Genomic DNA, 6,000 nt, shown 5'->3' on the forward strand with positions numbered 1-6,000 from the left:
CAATCACCACATCCTCATCGGCAGACTAGCCTTGGTTTCTCAAATGATTGCATCGCCTGGTTCACCAACTACTTCTCTGATAGAGTTCAGTGTGTCAAATCGGAGGGCCTGTTGTCCGGGCCTCTGGCAGTTTCTATGGGGGTGCCACAGGGTTCAATTCTTGGACCGACTCTTTTCTCTGTATACATCAATGATGTCGCTCTTGCTGCTGGTGAGTCTCTGATTCACCTCTACGCAGACGACACCATTCTGTATACTTTTGGCCTTTCTTTGGACACTGTGTTAACAACCCTCCAGGCGAGCTTCAATGCCATACAACTCTCCTTCCGTGGCCTCCAATTGCTCTTAAATACAAGTAAAACTAAATGCATGCTCTTCAACCAATCGCTGCCTGCATCTGCCCGCCTGCCCGCCTGTCACTACTCTGGACGGTTCTGACTTAGAATATGAGGACAACTACAAATACCTAGGTGTCTGGTTAGACTGTAAACTCTCCTTCCAGACTCACATCAAACATCTCCAATCCAAAGTTAAATCTTCCTATTTCGCATAAACAAAGCATCCTTCACTCATGCTGCCAAATATACCCTTGTAAAAGTTACCATCCTACCGATCCTCGACTTCAGCGATGTCATTTACAAAATAGCCTCCAATACCCTACTCAATAAATTGGATACAGTCTATCACAGTGCCATCCGTTTTGTCACCAAAGCCCCATATACTACCCACCACTGCGACCTGTACGCTCTCGTTGGCTGGCCCTCGCTTCATACTCGTCGCCAAACCCACTGGCTCCAGGTCATCTACAAGACCCTGCTAGGTAAAGTCCCCCTTATCTCAGCTCGCTGGTCACCATGGCAGCACCCACCTGTAGCACGCGCACCAGCAGGTGCTGGTCTCTGGTCACCCCCAAAACCAATTCTTCCTTTGGCCGCCTCTCCTTCCAGTTCTCTGCTGCCAATGACTGGAACGAACTGCAAAAATCTCTGAAACTGGAAACACTTATCTCCCTCACTAGCTTTAAGCATCAGCTGTCAGAGCAGCTCACATATTACTGCACCTGTACATAGCCCATCTATAATTTAGCCCAAACAACTACCTCTCCCCCTACTGTATTTATTTATTTTGCTCCTTTGCACCCCATTATTTCTATCTCTACCTTGCACATTCTTCCACTGCAAAGCTACCATTCCAGTGTTTTACTTATTGTATTTACTATATTGTATTTACTTCGCCACCATGGCCTTTTTTTTGTTGCCTTTACCTCCCTTATCTCACCTCATTTGCTCACATTCTATATAGACTTATTTTTCTACTGTATTATTGACTGTATGTTTGTTTTACTCCATGTGTAACTCTGTGTTGTTGTATGTGTCGAACTGCTTTGCTTTATCTTGGCCAGGTCGCAATTGTAAATGAGAACTTGTTCTCAACTTGCCTACCTGGTTAAATAAAGGTGAAATAAAATAAGTAAAAAACAAGGTTATGGTCTGTGGCGTGGACAGTGGGCAGGACAGCAGGCTGAGCAGATGGGTCCTGTGGTACATCAGGCCTGCAGAGGGTCAGCTGGTCACGCCCCACTGTTCTGCCCTGTCATGCACAGCTGAAGGGTGAGCCCCCCCCACAGACTCTGGGCTGCCATATCACACCTAATTAACCAAGCAGAGAGCACATCCTTCCTCTTTATGTCTGTCACACCCCCCACTGGATTGTTGCTAGAATGATTAAAAGATTGACTAAAAATCTTTCATGTTTTTTGATGAGACTTGCTGACATTACAGTATATTTAGACAGACAAGGTTTTCATGCGCCATCTGCATTTAACCCTATTTACACTCTAATCCTTTAACCATATGGTTAATGTACAATTCCAGATTACCTGTGTCTGCTATTATTTAATGTTGAGGCATGTGTGTCCTGATCATGTGACCATCGCCTGCTCATAGCGGCATCGCTGGTCGTCATGATAGTTCCCAGCCAAGCCTTATTCCCCAGCCAGAGACCAGCTAGACGGCTAAACTCTGTGGAGAGATGAAATGAGACATTGTGTTGTTTACGACTGTAAAGCCTTATTGAGACACTGAAATCCCCATCTGCCGGCAGTGAAAGTTTACTCCCTGCGAGTGCATGGCAGAAGAGTGCCGCTGAGACACAGCGAAACACCCCCTGCTGTAATATGATGAACGGCATTTACCTCTTTACTTTGTAAAGTCGTCTCCCCTTTCTGCTCTGCCTGCAGCTAGCAGCATATCAAACTGCAGTGTCAGGACATTCTAGGGAACATTACCATGTCTCAACATCAGGAACTGTTTGAATGGATAAGAATGATGTTGTTGCAAAAGTTTTAGTGACTCAAGGGAAAAAGATTTGCATTCAACATTTCTTTGATGTTGGGAGCTACTCTATTACGTAAGCTCTGTTTACATTTTCCACTTAGAAGTTTCCAGAGAAAATTTGCAGGCTTTTTGTGACCTTTACAGTTTAGACAAAAAATATCAATGCTTGGTAGACTTTTGGTGCTAGGTCTAAATGTTTAATGTATGGCTACTGTCATGCTTCTAGACTTCTCCTCATTTTCGCTCTTTTGTCTCCTGGATAGATTGTCACCCAGAAAACAAGATGTAGGACAGCTCCATATTGGAAAAGGTCAAGCTTGAAAATAAGATTCCGTACAAGGCAGAACCTTTTAGTACCATTCTAGTGCTATTTACCTGGCATTTACGGCCAGCTATTTATACCAAGTCATGTTTAAATATAAAGTACCTGGTGTAAATATTCATGATTGCCCAAGCCATTACAAGGGAAGGCTCAGGTCTGTCTAATGAATAACTGAAGTCCATGAATAATAAATAGTTTGCGCTTACCCCCCTCTGCCTCACAGACTGAGTATCTTGCAGCTGGGAGCTGTGCCAGTAGAGGCAAGAGAATGTAAACACAAAACTGGGGTCTTATAGGCTATGTGATGGTGCACCATAAGAGCAAATGTTTTACATTTCTCCCAGAATAAATCTGTTCTGTTTGACCCAAATCATTCCCCCTTCCCCCTACTGTATATCTCCGTTGGGCTAATGATTCCACTGGATTGCCCCTCTCCTCTGTACATGGATGGGTTTAGGATTAGATGGCGGATGTTCCGTCTCTCCATGGCCCTATTTCTGACAATTTAATGGCTGGTCTTTGATGCACATCTAGTGAGGGAGGGAGAACGGGATTACCTTCACTTCTGGAGTGCACTCTTGGATAAGTGGTAATATGTGTGTGTGTGTGTGTGTGCGTGTGCGCGTGCGTGTGTGTGTGTGTGTGCGTGTGCGTGCGTCCGTGCGCGTGTGTGTGCATGCGTGCGTGTGTGTGTGCGTGTGGGTATGTACATTTTCATGTGTGTGTGTGCGAGCATGCATGTGTGTGTGCATGTGTGTGTGCATGTGTGCGCATGTGGGTGCATTTATGAGTCCACGTGTTAATGTGTAACCTTGAATTATAAAACCAGTGATCTGCCATATACAGTTGAAGTCGGAAGTTTACATACACTTAGGTTGGAGTCATTAAAACTCGTTTTTCAACCACTCCACAAATTTCTTGTTAAGAAACTATAGTTTTGGCAAGTCGATTAGGACATCTACTTTGTGCATGACACAAGTCATTTTTCCAACAATTGTTTACAGACAGATTATTTCACTTATCATTCACTGTATCATAATTCCAGTAGGTCAGAAGTTTACATACACTATGTAGACTGTGCCTTTAACACTAAGTTGACTGTGCCTTTAAACAGCTTGGAAAATTTCGAAAAGTATATAATGGCTTTAGAAGCTTCTGATAGGCCAATTGACATAATTTGAGTCAATTGGAGGTGCACCTGTGGATGTATTTCAAGGTCTACCTTCAAACTCAGTGCCTCTTTGCTTGACATCATGCGAAAATCTAAAGAAATCAGAAAATAAATTGTAGACCTCCACAAGTCTGGTTCATCCTTGGGAGCAATTTCCAAATGCCTGAAGGTACCACGTTCATCTGTACAAACAATAGTACGCAAGTATAAACACCATGGAACCACGCAGCCTCCAGGAAGGAGACACGTTCGGTCTCCTAGAGATGAACGTACTTTGGTAGCAAAAGTGAAAATCAATCCCAGAACAACAGCAAAGGACCCTGTGAAGATGCTGGAGGAAACAGGTACAAAATTATCTATATCCACAGTAAAACGAGTCCTATATCGACATAACCTGAAATGCCGCTTAGCAAGGAAGAAGCCACTGCTCCAAAACCGCCATAAAAAAATCCAGACTACGGTTTGCAACTGCACATGGGGACAAATATTGTACTTTTTGGAGAAATGTCCTCTGGTCTGATGAAACAAATATAGAACTGTTTGGAGGAAAAAGGGGGAGGCTTGCAAGCCGAAGAACACCATCCCAACCGTGAAGCAGGGGGGTGGCAGCATCATGTTGTGGGTGTGCTTTGCTGCAGGAGGGACTGGTGCACTTCACAAAATAGATGGCATCATGAGGGAGGAAAATTATGTGAATATATTGAAGCAACATCTCATGACATCAGTCAGGTATTTAAAGCTTGGTCGCAAATGGGTCTTCCAAATGGACAATGACCCAAAGCATACTTCCAAAGTTGTGGCCAAATGGCTTAAGGACAACAAAGTCAAGGTATTGGAGTGACCATCACAAAGCCCTGACCTCAATCCTATAGAAAATGTGTGGGCAGAACTGAAAAAGCTTGCTTGAGCAAGAAGGCCTACAAACCTGACTCAGTTACACCAGCCCTGTCAGGAGGAACGGGCTAAAATTCACCCAACTTATTGTCGGAAGCTCGTGGAAGGCTACCCGAAACGTCTGACCCAAGTTAAAAGGCAATGCTACCAAATACTAATTGAGTGTATGTAAACTTACGACCCACTGGGAATGTGATGTAAGAAATAAAAGTGGAAATAAATAAATCTTTTGACTATTATTCTGACATTTCACATTCATAAAATTAAGTGGTGATCTTAACTGGCCTAGGACAGGGAATTTTTCCTGGGATTAAATGTCAGGAATTGTGAAAACCTGAGTTTAAATGTATTTTACTAAGGTGTATGTATACTTCCGACTTCAATTGTAGCTATTTGGTGGAATATGTTGTTTACAAATATTTGTAATATTTATTAAGCCAGGCGTTTCAACCCTGCATTTATGACATTTCTTCCAGGAATAGTGCACACGCCATCATTAAATAACACATCTCTGGGTAGCCTGTGTCTCAACGTGGGAGGTAGGGACAGCTGTCGACATCTCTCCCTCTGGAGCTGCCAGACATGCAGAGATTCACTAATGAAAAACACAGGGGGACCAAGGCTAGAATCAACCTACAAAGGATTGTTTTATATTTAGTAACTTACATAGGTAACTTCTCCTGTTCAATGGAATTTGGTGTCAAGAATGGTAAGACTATGTTCATGTTACACACATTGTATTGAAATCCATCCATTTTGTACAACCTTAAATCTCATAGAAAGTTACATAATAACACTTGTTATAGTGAATGCCTGTGAGCTGCTTCTTCTTCTGTAGTGGACTTGATCTGAGGATCTACTGGGTCCACTTAAAAGTCCCCTTGAACACTGTTCTCCAAAATGAGTGAAACTGTACTCAAAGTGACTTCTCTGTGTGGTGGTTTTACCCCCAGGCTGTGTCCAGGACAGTACAGATGAACTTTGCCCTTTAGCTTTTATTTGGAGATGAGGAATTTCAGTGCAGATCAGATTTGCTGTAGGCTCTGCAGCGCACAGTGACAATAAAACTGCTGGTCTGAGAAAGCAGGAAGATGTGTAGAGCAATGAGTCTGTTGACAACTGTCAGGACTTTACCTGGTAGAGTGCCCTATGCCTTGACAAGATGTGCAACAGTTTGTGCATCATTTTAAGGAAGTCATATTATATGATGTGTTATGCTGTTTGAAACACCAGTCAGCTAAAGCAGAGGGTTTTGTTAGATTTCTTTGTCACATCAT

Source organism: Oncorhynchus kisutch, linkage group LG18 (assembly GCF_002021735.2).
Source record: "Oncorhynchus kisutch isolate 150728-3 linkage group LG18, Okis_V2, whole genome shotgun sequence".
Lineage (NCBI taxonomy): Eukaryota > Metazoa > Chordata > Actinopteri > Salmoniformes > Salmonidae > Oncorhynchus > Oncorhynchus kisutch.